General features: G+C 31.8%; 1 long non-coding RNA gene across 3 annotated transcripts; it reads right to left on the bottom strand.

Moving 5' to 3' along the window:
- Positions 1 to 1,799: 1,799 nt before the first annotated feature.
- On the bottom strand, positions 1,800 to 19,134 carry LOC132306429 (uncharacterized). 3 transcript variants are annotated; one of them, XR_009481989.1, is made up of 5 exons: positions 18,287 to 19,134; positions 17,729 to 18,021; positions 17,378 to 17,423; positions 1,916 to 3,680; positions 1,800 to 1,830 (listed from the first exon to the last, which is right to left on the bottom strand). It is a non-coding gene; the product is annotated as an uncharacterized LOC132306429 (long non-coding RNA). The 3 variants fall into 3 exon arrangements; XR_009481987.1 differs by having other exon boundaries at positions 1,800 to 3,680; positions 18,287 to 18,611; XR_009481988.1 differs by having other exon boundaries at positions 1,800 to 3,674; positions 18,287 to 18,611.
- Positions 19,135 to 19,445: the final 311 nt, after the last annotated feature.

Here is a 19,445-nt window from a genome sequence, read left to right as displayed (position 1 = left end):
TCAAATTACCTTTATGTGACATATATCATCAATGTGATTGTTACCTTAGTCTGATTTTTATATCCTGAGTCCCAATATATTGTAGTAAAGCCTAGAATGAAGGAGCATTTGGAGATAATCTTTGGGTCATAAATAGCCAACTTGTTATAAACTCAACTCACTATGAATCTGACAAAAAAAAAAAAAAAAAAAAAAAAAAAAAAAAAAATAGAAAACTTCACTTTATGAATTTTTGTAATTCAAAATTAAAATTCAGGAATTCTCTCACATGGTAGTTATCAAGTCAATTTGTTTCTCTTGTACTAATAATGTTCATTGGAATCAGTATAATTTTCTTGTTCAACCATACAGGATAAAGTTAGGTCTTCTAAGAGGTTATGTCTTTTGTTGTATAACTAGAAAATGGAGAAAATGGACAATAGGTAGCACGTACACTTCTTTTAACGTGTTGTGACGACATCATTAATTATGTGACCCATGAATGAGTCAGTAAATGATTTTAACATTTGTTATTGTCAAATTCACATAAATAACAGACACCTAACCTAGGGCCAGGTCTAAAGTGCCCCCACCTATTGATCATAGATTGATTCTCCCCCTCCCCCAACTAACTACTAACCATTGCCATGTTCTGACCTAATTGTTTTGCTAAAACACTGCAATCTAAAGTATATTAGGCGAATCACAACTCGAACGCAATAACCAATTTTATGCATATGCATTAATGATAGTTCTAAAAATTTGATCTACAAATAATGATTTTAGGTGGTGGGTGTAATAACCAACGTATTTATTTTGTTGAAAGAAAAAAATATATTGATCAATGGATTGTCTTGTGCCCAATGGATGCACATTCCTCTGAAGCACAGCGTCCACAAACCCACACTCGTACTACATGAGAATCCCTAATATCTTGCCAAAAATTGAAAATAAACAAGAAAATTGGTGGTGGAGTTCACAATAGACAACAAAATGAATGCACAATTAGTTTTGGATGCTTCCTCAGTTTGGATGTTCTTGCTTAACAGAAAAAGCTCTTCAATTTTTTATTTTTTTATTTTATTTTATTTTTTTCTCTTTGATAATTAGAGAAGCTGGACAAAAAATCTAAGAACATACGCTCTTTGATTTTTAAATAATTTTTTTTATATCGAAATTTCTATTAGTTTGAATTTATTTTTTACTATGAAAATGAAATAAATAATTAAATTAAAAAAATTAAATTAATGAAGGGTGAGTTATTAGATTAAATGTACATTTTACTTCGTAGAAATTGAAAAGCAATTTTTATTGTGAAGAGAAAAGTGTTCTCAAATTTCAAGTGCAGAGAATTCTTCGAAGGAGGGATAAAACTTGCCAAACATTTCACATGATGACACTATGAGTGGGCCCATTTTACGAATGACTTGTATAACTAAACAAGTGAGATGACTTCAGTGGAGGACTTGGAAGCTATTCCTGCGACAGATATCATCAATGTGATTGTGATCTTAGTTTGATTTTTATATTCTGTAGATCTCAATATATTGTAATAAAGCCTAAAATGGAGGAGCACATGAATATAACCTTTGGGTCATGAATAACCATTTTGTTATAAACTCAATTCACTATGATTCTATGAATCTGACAAATAATAATAATAATAATAATAAAACTCACCATATGAATTTTTGTAATTCAAAATTAAAATTTAGGAATTATCTCCCACATGGTAGACCCCATGAGTTATCAATTGACCTATAAATAATGCCTCCCCAATCGCCTCCATTGTATTCTCGTTCTCAACTCTGAACTTGCCCCCTCTCTGTGTGCAACTGCAAACTAGAAAATCTACAAGAACCAGAAGTTCAAAACCCATAAATTTCAGTTTATCTATCTGTCAGTCTGCAAGAATCAAAAGTTCAAAACCTATTACCTATATCAAAACCCATATCAGCATATCATTTCAGCCTCTCCAATCGCCTCCATCTCTATTCTCGTTCTCAACTCTGAACTTGCCTTCTCTCTCTCTCTCACTGCAAGCTAGAAAATCTACAAGAATCAGAAGTTCAAAACCCATATATTTCAGTTTATCTGTCTGCAAGAATCAAAAGTTCAAAACCCATATGGGCATATCATTTCAGATTGTTCAAAAAATCAAAACCCATATCTTTCAGTTTCCATTGCCCGCTGTTCCAGTTCAGGTTCGCCATTCGCAAGCTTCAGCCGATGTCTCTCAACTCTCAAGCTTGCCCCCCTCTCTCTCTGCAACTGCTAACTTTCTGCAACTGCTAACTTGTATCTTTCAGATTGTTCAACTGCTAACTTCACGCAGCCCCCTATCCTACCTAATTTTAGAAATAGGGATCCCTTTAGCTGACTGGTTGCACTAGATAGAGAGGAGGAAGCAGAAACAATGAGTTTTCTTCAATTCCTACAACTGTTCTTAGTGGTGGAGCTTGCCGGAATTGCAGCAACTCCTTTAACAACTCTTGCCAAGCCAGGATGCCCCCTACTATGGCAATCTTACCATGCTTTACGCGTTCGGCACACACAAGAACTGTTCCCTAAATGACTCCTTCCTGATCACATCAGATCGATCCAAACCATTTTTAGCCAATAAACACTTACCTATTTTTAGCATCTCACTTGATGGCCAGTTGCGAGTCTATTACCTGGGAAGGTGCATGCCAGCATCTCACTTGATGGATGGACAGTTGCGAGTCTCTACCTGGGAAGGTGCATGCCAATCAAGAACAGGTAAGTGTTTGTTGGCTAAAAATGGTTTGGATCGATCTGATGTGATCAGGAATGAGTCATTTAGGGAACAGCTCTTGCGGGTGCCGAACGGATAAAGAATGGTAAGATTGCCACAGCGGTGGGGGCAACCGGGCTTGGCAAGAGTTGTTGAGGGAGTTGCTGCAATTCCGGCAAGCTCCACCACTAAGAACAGCAGTAGGAATTGAAGAAAACTCATTGTTTCTGCTTCCTTTTCTCTATCTATCTAGTGTAACCAGTCAGCTAAAGGGATCCCTATTTCTGAAATTAGGTAGGATAAGGAGCTGCGTGAAGTGAGAGGGCAGCTTGATAGAATGAAGACAAGCCAAAGGAGTAAAATGAGAGGACAGCTTGGTACAATGAAGAAAAGACCTGCTCATTCTGTATTGGAATAGCTGAGGGTATAGCTATATTTATGAGTGTTTGCGCAATGTCGATGAAGATTCACAGACCAAGTAATGGCTTCTGCGAGTCTTCTTCTTTTTCCAACTCTTTTTCGTTCTTAAGTCTCCTTAGTCTTCTAACAGAAATAGCATTTTTCTTACTAAGCCAATATTGGAAGATGGTTTTTTTTCTCTCCCATTACTAATCATGGAAAAAACGCGAAATGTATTTGAAAACAGAAAAATAAGAATAATGACAGTTTGAAACTCTCCTTATATCAAAAAAAAAAAAAATTTGAAATTTTCTTTTTTTCTCTGTAACAAAACCATAAACAATTCAGAGCCAATAAATAAAATTAAAATTAAAAGGAAAAAGAGAACTTATCTTGGCCTGATGATCCATCATCAGCCACAGCTGCAACACCATCACCCTGTCGTAAAGAATCCAAAGCAGCATATCGCATAGTCCGACCCCTTCATCTTTACAATTGGTTATAGATGTGTACAATCAAAACCTCAACACAAAAGAGACCCCTACATCTTTAAAATTGGTATTAGATGAGTACAACAATCAAAACCCCAACATATATTTACAATTTTGGGTATAAATCAATCAAAACCCTAACAAATAAATATGAGAGAGAGGAAGAATATATATATATATATATATATATAAGGAAAATTCAATTGGGTATTAATGTGTATAATCAAAACCCTAACAGAAAAATATGAGAGAGGAAGAAAATATAAAATGAAATTTTAACACAAGACGGCATAACAACGCATGAATATAAAATGAAATTTTAACACAACACGGCAAATCTAGTCTAGGGCTTCGAGACTACCGCTGTTGATTGTCATTCTGTCATGCGTTTGTAGCCTGTTCTGAATAGCCAGCCATAATATAAATTTATGACTTGGGATAGGGGGATTGAACCATGCTATATGAGTCCATGTCTTAGGAGAAGGTGGAGGAGATAAAGCTTGGAGGGTGTGAGCCAGTGAAAACATTTTATTCGGAGAAGGGATTTATGCTATCTGATCATCTCTGTGGATTGAAATTGATGGAAAACTGCTAACGGTGTTTAAATCAGGCAGAAGTCTGAGTAGTGGAGAGGGGTAACTACACGAACCATTAGTGATAAAAGTACTAATATATGCATTAAACTCATCTTTATGCTACGAACACGTTGTATCCATTTAATTTTTTGTTATCTTGAATATCATGAATGAGGAGTTGTTCAAATTTATTGAGTTTGGTGTTTGGGAAATTAATGGAATTGGATTTGGCGATTTGGTTAGTACTAAACTTTGTGGCTTGGATGTGCTTCTTTTTCTTTTCCTTTTTGTTTTCTTTCTTTCTAATAATGGATATAATGTTTCTGTGCAAAATTAGGAAGGAGAAAATCCATTTCAAGGATAAGGAGAGCAAAAGTAACAAAGAAAAAACAGAAGGCAAAAGTGTAGGAAAAATGAGGTTTCACCAAATGAGCAAAATACCTCCTTGTAGTATAAAAGTAAGCAAGTCAGTCCATATAGTTTCAAAAGTGGGCAACTTGCCCCTTGAATTTGACTGTCAGTTGTTTTTCGACCGTATTGAGATGCATGTGACTTATGCTTTTGTATTAATTCCAATACTACCCCTAATATAATCGTCATACCCGATTTATGCTTTTGTATTAATTCCAATACTACCCCTAATATAATCGTTATACCCCCTTCCTATATAAAGGCTTTTGCATCCCTTTGCTCCAACCAAACCCATTTATGCTCTCTTGTATCGCATTTGCATCTGCATTCTCTTGCTCTCTCTAAGTTCAGTTGTAGACTTTTATGATAACATTCAAAAATTTTCTATCACAATTGAAAAATCAATTATTACTTCCCCCAGTGAAAATGCTAGTGGTATTTAAAACACAACGGTTATTCACAATTTTCCATTTTTCCAGTATTTATTTGATTTTTCGGATTATTCTTTTTCTCGCCTTGTTTTGCGTACCATGCGCTGGTTAGCGTGCCACAAAGGTTCTGAGAGTACTTTGGGGTATTTCTTAGAGTTTAGAACTCTTAGAAATGCATTTTGAGCCATTTAGGCATTTTTCAAATTTTCGAGCCAGGAGGTCCCGGGTAGGTCCCACAGATTTTTCAAGCATGAGTATTCTTTTTTAGTCCATGGGCATTTCATTATTTTTATTTGGTATATATCTATGTGTTTATGTGTTTAAATATACATTTGTTGCATGGATAATGTGTATATATGCATTAAAGGGCATATTAGGTATTTTAGAGGTCAACGGAACCCACCATTGACCAAGGCTTTTTACAAGGACCACAAGACGACAAATGTGGTCATCTTCTTCATCCACTAGCCAAGCTTCTCTCTCTCTCTCTCTCTATAATTCTCTTTCTCTCTCTAAAACTTACACTTTCAAGCCTATATCTCATCTCTTTCCTCTAGGATTTTGCCTTTGCAATTGAAGGCGAAGTCGTAAAGCTCAACGAGAGCTTTAAAGTGATTGGAGCAGATTTTCATTTGGGTGACATTGGAATTTTCAAATATGGGAAAAAATTGGGGTTTTTGCTCATCTCTTAAGGTAGGGGTTTCTAAAGCGTACAACGTACCTCTGATTTTTGTGAGTTATTCCTTTTGTATTTGTGATATATAAGTGGTGATTGTGAAGCATGATAGTTAAACTTGTAATTGTGATTTATGATATACATGCTTTATGTGCCTTTGATGTGTTAGATTGCATGTTTGTGTGAGCTATTGTGAAGATATATGTTCGATTGATATTATTACATGATTTTCATGTTTAAAGTGCTCTGATTGATAAGTTGAAAGTATGAGAATTGTTGTATTAACTACTTCTAAAGTGTACAAGTATGATTGTAGCTTGATGTATGAAATTTCATGTTGGCATGATGTAGAACTCCTTGGAACATTCATACATTGGCATTGTGGGAGTAAAGGGGAAAGTTGATTTTCGAAAAGAGAAATTGATTTTTGAAAGTTTTTTTTTTTTTTTTTTTTTTGATAAGTATTTTTGAAAGGTTTTGAAAAAATGTTTGCGAAAACCGGAGGACAAGGAGTCGCCTTGTGTCCTTGGGGTTAATGAAACGCAGGGAGATTGCCCTATGAGTGGTTGAGTTATCTAGGCCTCAAATGACACTAAGGAGTTGCCAGGTTACATTAATGGTTTGACAGTTGTTGTGTTATGTAAAGAAATTTTGGAAATGGGGTCGGACATTTGCATTGCATTTCATTTCATTTCATCAAGTAGGTGTGGAATTGTGTGAAGATGATTAATTGGTTTATTTTTTCCCAAATTGACCATGACCCCTTCTTTCTATATCATATTCTTTGTTGTGACTCATGGGATCATTAAGGAGCCCGTTTTAGGCACAACCTACTAAGCTGTTGTACTCACCCCTTTATTATCATTTTTCAAGAATCGGGAAATAATTAATGAACGATCCACAATATCATCCATAATGACAATGAGGACTTCTTTTGTTGACTAGAAGCTAGTTATTTTGAAGCATGTTAATCTTGATGCAAATAGAACTTGTAATCAAACATGTATAATTTTGCCCTAAGCTAGTGTTTGATAGCCATCCTTAAGTATTTTGTGGATGAAAATGGTATTGAGACCATTTTATAAATTTTGTGGTCTCCTTAGGATTTTCTAATCCATTGAAGTAACTTGAACCATTTTGACAAAGAAACGATGTAATCATATTTTGTTATTGCATGAATGATATATTTGATGAGCGCTGAATATTGCATATTCGAGCCCCTAAACGTGCATATGTTAAGACCCTAAGTGATACTTCTACACCGTTTTAGACTGATTTTAGTTTATTTTCTTTTGTAGGTACTTTCCCAAAGAAAAGGATAAAATTGTGATTCTGGAGGCTTAAAGACTGTTACCAAGCCTTTTGGAGTTGTCCCTGACCATATGAAGCAAGTTTGGAGTCTAAAAGGTGATTCTGGAAAAGTTCAAGTGCAAAAGCTCGAGCACAAGTTTCCTAGCTCAAGCACAAAAAGGAATAAAGCAAGAAAAGCAACTATGGCAAAAATGCTCGAGCATAGAATTCTCTGCTAGAACAGAAGTCCAAGGTGCTCGAGCCTTTTCCAAGGAGCTCGAGCATAAACTCCCTGGGAAGATGAAAAGACGCTTCACAAAATTTCAATTGCAAGAGCTCGAGCCTTTCCCAAAAATCTCGAGCAAAAACCAAAAAGTTTACCTATATCAAAACCCATATCGACATATCATTTCAGATTGTTCAAAAAATCAAAACCCATATCTTTCAGTTTCCATCGCCCGCTATTCCAGTTCGGGTTTGCCGTTCGCAAGCTTCAGCCGCTGTCTCCCCCCTCTCTCTGCAACTGCTAATCAAGGTCTGTAATTCTTGTTTTGCAAACTAAATCCTAGGTGAAATTTTTTATCATCTTTTTTATTGGTAATTTTTTTTGTTAATTACCCAAATAGGATTTTCTATGCCTTAATTAGTCAATTGTCAACAGAAACATTGTTAGTTAACTAAAATTGAATTAAACGAGTTGATTTTGGTTCATATATTTTGATGAAGGTATGGAAAAGAAAAGGCTGAGAGTATGTATTTTGGTGGTGATGTTGATGCTCATTCGGCATTCGACACTCTCTTTGCTTTAACGTCTGTATGAACCGTTGTCAGTCTCCACCACCTTCTTTTGATCAAAACTTGAATCCTAACCAAGTTTCGCCATGGTCAGTCTTTCTCTCACTCTCTCTCACTCACTCTCTCTCTCTCTCTCTCTCTCTCACACACACACACTATAACAAGCGTATCATTTTATTCTCCTCAGATACATATTAGATAGGTAAGTACCAACTACACTTAGAAGTTTTTCATATATTGATCTCTTGAATGCATCAATCAAACACTAAATCCCAGTCTTGTTGATTTTTTAATGCACATTTATTGCAATTCTAATTCTTCCAATATTAGATATATGCATTTACTAAGAAATAAATAATGTGAAATGAGAAATATTCTTGGAATAAAAGTCCCAACCAATAAATTTCATTTTAAATCTGGTAGTATTTATATGAACGCATAATTATTTTTTCTTTTCTTTTCTTTTCTTTTTTTTTTTGAAAAAGTATACATATATATATATATATATATATATTTATTTATTTATAAAGGTACAAATCAAAGGGAATAACTGATTATGATGATAACGGTAACGAGTCAAATATGAAGGTTGTCCCTGTGCTTTTGGCCGACGTATCCTTCATTGAGCTATATGTATTGTTTTGTAGCTGATCGTGTAAGATTATTTATTTAATTGTGACCCACATGATTTGGACATATGACATATTACTTGGTGGAAAAGTAAATAGATATCAATTAATATTATTTATTTTTGGTCAACTTATAATTACCTTTTTGGTAATTACTTATTGGAGAAGTGTTTTCCTTTCTTATTCTTTACTTTGATGGAAAGTAGAATTATGTTACTATAAGGAAAACTGGTCCTCTCTCTGCCTTTATAAAAGTGCATATACTCCATCAATTATGTACAATTAATGAAACAACACGTAAAAGTTTTATGTGTGTAAAAGGCCAAGAGAGAGAAACCAGTTTCCACCTTTGCCTGTTGATTAGAGTTGCAGATTAGTTCGTGGCCAAAGAATCTAGACGTTGGACTTAATCTCAACAAGAATTGATATCGTGAATCGAGGTATTTATATCTAACTAGTCTTTATTTATGCATTATAGATATGTGAAAATCATGAAGTTCTAAGATATGGGATTCATGTAAATTTGTGATTAATGGCTTAACACGAATTATTATAGTTTACATGTGGTATCAGAGCTAACGATTTAGGAACTCATTATTTTTCATTAAAGTTGCATAAATAATATGTATAAATTTAAAATTAAATGATTGTATAATCCATTCTTTTAGAATTGTATGTTTAGATCAGTCAGTTGTGAAAGGATTACAAAGACTCGTTATTATTATTATTTAAAAATTAATAAATACATAAAGTTTGTGTATTTATTTATTTTATTAAAGAGGTTTAAATTATTGTTATAAGTATTTGTCCAATGATTTGAAGATTCTGATTTTAATTTAAAATAAATTAAAATTAAAGTTATTGAATACATAAAATATATGTATTGATTTATTTATTTTAGAAATTTAAATTTCTACAATAATTTGTGAGTTTAGAAATTTAATCTAATAAATTAGACATGCAAATAACTTGTTGTTTCGTACCCGAACATACATACATATTGTAGAATCAATTTTAAATTGATTCAATTATGATCTTTAAGTCCGAAAATAAAATAATATATTTTATTATGTATATAAAATAAAAAGATATTTTTTATGAAATTTCGGACTATTAAGTTTTTGAGATCGAAGTTGCTTAAACTTTAATCGACAATTATGAGTATGTGTGTATAATATTAAATGGGTAAATTAATAAATAATTAATTACTAATTAATTTAATATTCATATTATGTGTGGGTTAGTAGCTACCAAAGTGGCCTAACCATAATGGTCGATGAATATTAATTTTAGTAATAAATATAACTTAATGATGAATTAATTACTGTTTAATTTAATATTTATATTATGTGAAGATTGGTAGCTACTAAAGTAGCCCAATCATAATGATTGATGAATATTAATTTTTGTAATAGACATAATTAATCATAAATTAGTTACTCTCTAATTTAATATTCATATTATGTAAAGGTTGGTAGCTACCAAAGTGGCCTAACCATAATAGTTGATGAATATTAATTTTAGTAGTAAATATAATTGTAATATTTCATGAATTATGATGCTTATAATTTTTTGTGATATTCATGAATATTGATTTTATTTAATTATGAGAAATAATTTCTCAAAGGGAATTGATTTTCAAGTGATTAAATAAAAATTGAAGGGTCGTATGTATTTTTTTTTTTTTTTTAATTAGGTAAATATAGGATATCCAAAGATAATTTATTTGTTTAATTAAATAATGCATCACCAATAAATGTTTACATATAAATACATGTAAATATCATTATTAGTATTTTATAGTTGCCACCTAAAGGGGTACTATAGTTATACATTGTATTTATATTTTTAAGTTATACATACGTGTTGTTAACTCAAAGCATTATTGTTGTTAAGATTTTATCTTATTATATTTGTTTTATTATATCACTTAATGCGCATGCTACATCTGTTCTGATTCTCAATATGACTAACTTTTCATAATGAAATGAGTAAGTTGAGTTCAAAATTTAGATGCGTTAAATCTTAATTTAACATTTTAAATTGAGAAACTTACTGTTATTACTGATAAAAACAGTGAGGAAGAAAAGATTCTCCATAAAGCTTGGGAGAGATCAAACAGATTAAGCATATGGTTATGCGAATAATTGTTCCTCATAATGATAGTGCTAAGGAATATTTGATTATAAGAATGTTTTCGTGTTGTAGATAAATATCTAAAACGAAAATTATTAATTGATATAACTATCATGTATGTGTATGTTTTTAAGATGACTAATGTTGCTACCAAATTGAGAACCTTATGGAAGATTGTGGAAAAGAATTTTCTTATTCAATTTATCTCAATTTTTGTCTACTCGGTATGAGTCATTTCAAATTAACACTATTAAGACAAGTGGAAAGTAAAAGAATTGACCATTATGTTAATTTAGGAGGTGACAAAGCTTAAGTAGCAGGTAATCATTATGTTCATCTGATGACTCAAGAAGTTAGAAAGAAATTTGGGAATAAGTCAGAAAAGGCAATAAGTGAGCAACGCCCAAAATTAAAAGATTTAGGTCAATCTACTAAAAGAAAGTAATGTAATAATGAAAAAGTGTCATTAATGTATTGAACACTTTTAGAAAGATTACATGACATATAAAGAATAATTCGAAAAAGAAAAGTATGCTTTTGGTTTTTGTATATTGCGAATTACTTGTTGAAATTCTTTTTAATACATGATAGGTTGACTTAAGTATTAATATTTATATTTCTAATAGATGCAATAATTTTTTATGGGCTAAACCACAAATTCAAATAAGAATTTCTTATTTATGATAATTGGGAAAAACTTTTGTTGAAACCATTGTGACACTATGTTTAATGTTAGACAATGGATTTTATTTAAATTATTTTAAAATTTTTATGTTTATTCAATTTCCCATAATTTGATTTTATTTCAAAAACTTTATGTTAATGGTTTTTCATTTAAATTTGGTAATGATATTTATTTAAGAAAATATAATTTGTGAGTTATGGTATTATTATTGATGATTCCTGTAAATTCAAATTTGATGGTTTATTTATTAAAATCCTTTTGATCTTGTATCATAATGTTAGAATTAAGCGTAACTCAATTAATAGAAAATTTATCTTTGGCATAAAAGACTAGGTCAATATCTAGTGAAAGGTTAGGAAAATTAGTAAAGGATGTGATTCTTCTGAATCTAAACTTTACTGATTTTGATGTGTGTGTAGATTGTATTAAGGGTAGACAAACTAAACGCACAAAGAAATGAGCCACAATAAGTACATAGCTTCTTGAAATTATTTGTAGACCTTCTGATATTCCATCTTTTGGAGGAGAAAAGTATTTTATCGCCTTTATAGTTGATTTTTCACGTTATGGATATATCTATTTGTTATATGAAAAATCTCAAGCAGTGGTTACCCTTGAAGTATACATAAATGAGGTTGAAAAACAATTAGATAGAAAGTGAAAATCATAAGGTCATATAGAGGTGGTGAATATTATGTAAAGTATGATGAAACAGGTTAATACTCTAACCGTTTGTTAAACTTCTTGAAATGTATACCATTTATGTTCAATACACTTTGCTATACATGCCACAGCAGAAGCATGTAGCTGTAAGGCGTAATCGTACTCTTATGGAATTGGTTAGGAGTATGTTAAGTAATTCCTCGTTACCCATAATGTTGTCGATATTAAGTAATCTAAATAGTACAAGTTTTACTATCCGAAACATAGTACGATAATTATTGAAACCGGTAATGTCAGATTCATTAAGAATGATAAAATCAGTGGGAGTGATAAAAATAAGAATTTGATCATTTCAGAAGTTAGGGTACAAATATCTTTACTTATAACTTATAAGGAAATAACTGTTCCTTCAGTTGTTGAAATGTATAACAGCAAAGAACAATTAAATGATCAACAACTCTATAATGAGATTGTCACCAATGAATAGATTGTAGAAGAATCATAAGGAATAACATTAAGACGATCTCAAAGAGAAAGGAGATCTGCTATTCCGAATGACTATGTGATATATCTGCAAGAATCTGTTTTTGATATATAGCGAGATATATACGGATCCGATTACATATTCACAAGCCATTAACAGTAATGATTTTACTAAATGGATTAGTGTCATGAATGAATAGATTTCTTTCTAGTATTTAAGAAGGAATCTTTTAAAATATCATGGCATTAGTAGCTTATTATGATTTAGAGTTACATCAAATGGATGTGAATACAATTTTTATGAATAGGAGTTTATAAGAGGAAATCCATATGGAACAACTTGAAGACTTCATATTAGAGGGTAAAGAATTCATGGTCCGCAAACTTAAGATATCAATATATGGATTTAAACAAGCTTCCTAACAATGGTATATTAAGTTTAATGATACCATTATTTCTTTTGGTTTTAAGAAAAACACTGTTGATCAGTGTATATACTAGAAGGTTAGTGGGAGTAAGTTTATATTTCTGATTCTATATATTGAAGTTTATATTTCTGATTCTATATATTGATGATATTTTATTTGTTAGTAGTTATCTTAGTTTATTATATGAAACTAAAAGTTATCTCTAATAACTTTGAAATGAAAGATATGGATGAGGCATCCTATGTGACAGGAATAGAAATATTTCTTTATAATTCACATTGATTTATTTTTAGAATTGTCTCATAAAGCATATATTAAAAGAGTTCTAGAAGATTTGATTGGAGGAACAATATTATGAAAAAGTGCAAAGTAATTTATGATTACTTTGTCTATTATGAAATTTTAATTTGTAGCATGCTTTGAGGTTATAATTTATGGTTGCAGAATTTATTTCAGGACTTGGAGTTATGGGTACCGTTTTCAGATTGCTGAAAATTTATGCTGCAATTGTTGATTTTCTTGTATGAAAAATGATAGGTATTCTAAAGTTGAAATACTTTATCATTAAAGATGATATTTAGAAACAACAAATGTCTATTGAAATTATAAGCACACAACTTATGATTGCAATCCATTAATGAATGGACTACCATCCAAGACATTTATGGAACATGTTGAAAGTATGGGTCTTAAATGTAGTCAATGATGTTTATTTTTTAATTGTGGATTACTTAAATAGTGCTTATATATATTTGACATTTTGCGCTGATTAAATGTGTTGCTGATATTTCCTATTAATTAATGTACATGTACGTATTACTTTAATAAGTGGTAATAGGAATAGTCTTGGAAAAGACATTATTGTTAGATCATTATTGATACTTCTCATTTATAGACTATGTTGAATAGATTACTAGTGTTGTGGTACATGGAAGGGACTATGTCATTTAAGGATATATAACCGCCATGACTCGCATTGGTAATTTATTTACCATGGTATTTATGATGACCAATTTAATGAGTTAATCTAATTTATGGTGCACATTAATAACTATTTTACTAAACCACTACAGAAATTATCATATGTGCCAAGTGGGAGAATGTAAAATTATTTATTTAATTGTGGCCCACATGATTTGGACATGTGACATATTACTTGGTGGAAAAGTAAATATATATCAATTAATATTATTTATTTTTGATCAACTTATAATTACCTTTTTGGTAATTAGTTATTGGAGAAGTGTTTTCCTTTCTTATTCCTTACTTTGATGGAAAGTAGAATTATGTTACTATAAGGAAAACTGGTCCTCTCTCTGCCTTTATAAAAGTGCATATACTCCATCAATTATGTACAATTAATGAAACAACACGTAAAAGTTTTATGTGTGCAAAAGGCCAAGAGAGAGAAACCAGTTTTCACCTTTACCTGTTGATTAGAGTTGCAGATTAGTTCGTGGCCAAAGGATCTAGACGTTGGACTTAATCTCAACAAGAATTGATATCGTGAATCGAGGTATTTATATCTAACTAGTATTTATTTATGCATTATAGATATGTGAAAATCATGAAGTTCTAAGATATGGGATTCATGTAAATTTGTGATTAATGACTTAACACGAATTATTATAGTTTACAGATCGTTGATAAACTTACATATCTCGACCTATGTACACTAAGTACACTACAAACTACAAACACCTCTTAAAATATATGCACATGGCTCGGTGATGTTTCTTTTAAGGGTTAGACTTGTAAATTAAGCTCACACTAGTTCTCAAAAAATAAAAATAAAATAAAAATACAGCAATACAGTAAAAGCTAGATTCTATCCTAGAAATTATATAGCTAGTGTTAATTTTACATATGTTTCCTATGTAGCACTTTAATTATTTAACGTTTGCTATGTAGCACTTTTATTGTTCTTGTGTGAATAATAAAATGCTCATGTAGATTTTCTCACTTTTAAGTGCTTTTATGTTGCAGATACTAGAAGCATATGTATTTCTTTATCCAAGTCTTCATCATAAATGGACTTATTAGTGTGACAATAATATAAGCTTTTTTTTTTTTTTTTTTACTTTTAATATGTTAGTGTCTTTTGTGGTTGTTGGACGATTTCCATTTTCTTTCCAATAAGCAACCAAGAGCTATACACACGCACACACATACAGAGAGAGAGTCTCTTGATCTCTTAGTTACCCCTCACTGAGTAAGTGAATTTATTCACACTTTGTACATGAAAAGTTATATTACGTAGTATTATTTTTAAACGTATTCACTTGGTACCCATGTTCCTTGAAGGAAATGGGTTTTTTCAAGATATATTTTCCCTAACTATGAGTGTGTGTAGAGATTATATATGTATATGTATATGCTTTACATATATAAAAGATGAAGGATATTTTCCCTAACTATGAGTGTGTGTAGAGATTATATATGTATATGTATATGCTTTACATATATAAAAGATGAAGGAGACTCACTTGATGATCAATTACATATATAAAACTTGACAATCAATCTTTTTTTTTCCCAGTTAGTACTCACACACACTTATCTCTTCTGAGACTTGAACTCCTAACCTTCCTTTGGGAAGTAAAAGACTGATACTGTTAGGCCAGTAGCCCGTTGAAAACTTGACAATCAATCAACCACATATATATAAAGTCCTGATCTCTTATTCACTCCTCACATGAGTGCATGTAGGGATTTTCATGTATATATGCTTAACAAAAATCATTAATGATAAAAGACTACCTTAGTTCGCAGTGGCCTTACTTCTCTTGATTCCTCTTTCTAGTTCTCCACTCACTAGATTCTCACTCCTAATCTACATTGGAAATTCAAGTCATATGGGTGTGGAATTAGCGTTCAAAATGTAGAGACTATTAAGGAGACAATAGTCTTTTAGGTGGGTGTGATAAATACATTCCAATTTTGGTTAGATATATGTTACTCTACTCGTGTTCTATTTGTCCATACGTCCTATTCTTTTCAATAATTGAACCACCTAATGCTATAAATAATCATTTATTAACTTTTCCCTAAGTTTTGCATTATTTTGTAAAACAAATTAACTGTCGATAACCAATAGCGACCGCTAACCCACTCAACTTTCATTTTTTGGCTAGTTGATTTAATTGATTTTGGCTTTTTCCAATTATACATGAAGTACTCTCACTCGAGTTAAGTAACTAGTCTCACTAATTTGATTTATATATTGAAAAACAGCATTTATTAACTGTTCATATAGTACTTTTTTGAATCATTATGCCAGCAGGAAGAAAAAAAAAAAAAAAAAAAAAAACCATTTTGCCAGCAACTACTTTTGGCAATAAAAAGGCTTTATTGATGACATGATATAGATTTGCAATTATATGACTGAACATGTCACAATATTTATTTATTAAAATTCAATTATATGACCTATATGTATCAATCACAATCTATGTAGCATGGACACAGACACAAGTCACACAAATTAATTGATAAGTCAAAATTTTAAAAAGTAGGACACAAATATAACTTGGACACGACTATGAATTTTTATTTATATACATGTATTGAGTAATAGTATTAAAAATTTAATTCATTTCTATTAAAAGTTGTAATGACTTTTATATCATGTATACATATATATATATATAGTTGTTCTATTACTTTGTCTGAATAGTGTTTTATTTGTTTCTTCCGGTGCTGATCCGGACAGAGGGTGGTCATCTCCTACTGGCTCGGACTCCATCTGGCCCAATACTAAGGTGTTTACGGAGTCAAATTTTCATTTATATAGTCTTTTTTTATTTTTTTATTTTATTTTATTTTTTTTGTTAAGGGTTCTTGACACGATTATTAAATGGGTCGTGTTCGGATTGATTTATTTAGTAGAATACCTTTAAACCGACACAACATAATTATAGCTCATGAACACGAATTTTTACCTCAAACTAAAGTTGCTAAAATGAGCCAAATTGAATGGCTTTATATATAAAGGAAAAAACTGATCACAAATATCTAATTGGAAACTGCCATCGCATTTATACGAAATAATTTCATAGGTGTGAACCATGAAAACAATGAGAAACACACTCATCACGACTTTGAAAGTAATAAGAAAATCACTCAGTTTTTGTTTGACAGGTGAGACGCCGAAAGATGGAGTACATGAAAACTAAAGCAAAGTTAAAATCATGCACCTACTTAAGTACTAAACCCATGTAAGAAACACATGTCAATGACAATTGATAAGACATACTGAACCTGAAGCTTTATATGATTAGATATAAACAAATTATGGCCATTGATGTGTGATAATAAATATATTCTCTGATCATTTCTCACCTCATGCTTCTCACAATGTCTTTGCATTGCAACCAAAAATGCAATATTTGTCAAATAAACATTAATGTCTTAGTTTAGATCTAAAAAATATGGCACTGAGCATCATCTTCATCTCTCTTTGTGTGTATGCAAGAGACAGATAGGCATGTATATATGTATATGTACTCTATCTAAATTGAAGTGAATGAAGTTCTCTGCAGCAGTACATACCAAGTAGGTCCAATGTGCTGGCAAGTTTTGCCCTTTCCTAAGTTCTCTGGAAATGCACAACAAATTATGTAAGTGAGTCACATTTTCGAATGTTCGTATCTTACAAAAATCAACATAGGACTACAATGTATATTAGCAACTCTTACACGACACAATCTGACCAAAATTCAATCTTTTTTATTAGACAATTTAATTACACTGAAACCAATGGATTGGGGACCAATTTTTAATTTCCATAATTCATATATGAAAAGTCTACTTAAACAATTACAGAGTTCGGGACAAGATTTAAGTTCTACCAAACATATATAAATATATATGGCATATACAAATAGAGAGAGATAGTAGTACCTGAATCATGGGCTTTGCCGAGGATGGAAACAAGGGGTTTGCCTTGTAATCAAGAGGAGGTACCGAGCTGGTATAATCCCGATCACCTGCCTTCGAAATCTCGCGAATACTTGGAGAGAGAATGAAGCGTATGCCCGGCCACCGCCACTAGTGCAGTCCGGCGGCGACTAGGCATGAACGGCCCATGAATTGGTGTCCTCGGAGGAAGAAGTAGAAGAAGAAGTCGGTCTGGCAGTCATATATTTTGTAGGGTTTCGCTGATCCAACTGAAAGCCTCCCCAATTTCACTGAAACTGCAATTAGGTAATGAAAAGTAAATTAACACTGAAATCAAAACGCTCTGGCTTCATAAAATCCCAATAATTGAACATGTATGAATTAAATTATGAACAAGTTGTGAAGGCATTAATTAGCTGATTGAACAGAATCAGATCAAAATTAACTGTGCATTAAACTAAATCATACAGCTTTGAATGAAATATCACAGTCCACAAGTAACTAAGGAGTAGTGAGATTCAAAGAGAAGGATAATGCGGTGCATATGAAGAGGAATCGTACCGTCGGATTCGTCGGACGAAGCAACGGAGAGACTCCGGCTATTCATAGAGAAGAGATCCAAGTTCTCGTCCGTATCCTTGGAGATTCCGTTGAGACTGAGACCTCGCCGGTGCTGTGACCTCCCTCCGATCAGAGATTCCTTCAAACTCCGATTCATTTCTACGGATCCAACACCATTACCATCCCCAATACACAAGGTTTAACTTGTGTGTGTGAGAGAGAGAGAGTAGTAGTAGATGAGAAGTAAGATAGAGAGAAAGGGAGGACGATGGACAAATACAAAATGAATAATGAAAAATAAAAATAAAAGATGGGTCCATGTTTCTACAGCAATCAAGTGCCACATTAAAAATGTGCAGCATTTTTTTTTTAAATTGCTGTTAAAATTTTGGCACCACATCAGTGTTTTGTTGCAGTGTTAAAAATGTGATAAGATTGTAATATACTCCATGACTTTCACATCTGGGATGTGGTGAATTGGGAAGGACAAACAATTTCACATTACCTCCATAATGTTGCGAGAATTGAAATGCAAATCTCAAAAGTGGGAACAAAGTTCCCCTTAGACTGTCAATTTTTTGAATAACAACCGATAAAACAAAACAAAACCCAAAAAAAAAAAAATTGTGGTCCAATCCACCTCCTCATGATATAGTTTTCATAAGAGAAACTTAAGATAAATGTCATTTAGATCTTAAATATGAGAGAAACATCAACCAATGCACCAAATAACTTTTTTCTGAACATTGAAAAGTGCCTATAAAAACATCACAGATTTATATAGTTCCCAGCAGTAAACTTTATATTTAGGGAGCAATTTATAAATTGGTTTATCATTACCATCAAAGATGGATATAAATAAGATAACAAGTAGCAAAAACAAGTTTGTGAATATAATTTTAAATAATTATTACATAATTACTCAATAAAAGATTCTTCAATTGAATTTACGCGCTTATGCATAAAAAAATGTAAAACCCAAGTCATATAATTCATTAAAAGAGTAGATGCTCCTATGCTTCGCGCATGAATTGGCGAATTGAGAGCGAATTCGCCCTAAATTCACGAACTCAAATTGTTGAGTTCACAAATTCAGATTTTCAATCCGTGAATTGTATGCGGATTGTATACAAGTATATTTGTATGACTCGTCTCATTA

Source organism: Cornus florida, unplaced genomic scaffold, assembly GCF_030987335.1.
Source record: "Cornus florida cultivar Cherokee Brave unplaced genomic scaffold, ASM3098733v1 CherokeeBrave_3.0.0_Hap2_Chr05, whole genome shotgun sequence".
In the NCBI taxonomy this organism is placed as follows: Eukaryota; Viridiplantae; Streptophyta; class Magnoliopsida; order Cornales; family Cornaceae; genus Cornus; species Cornus florida.
Note: the sequence above shows the minus strand (reverse complement) of the source record. Positions and strands in the feature narration are given on the sequence as shown.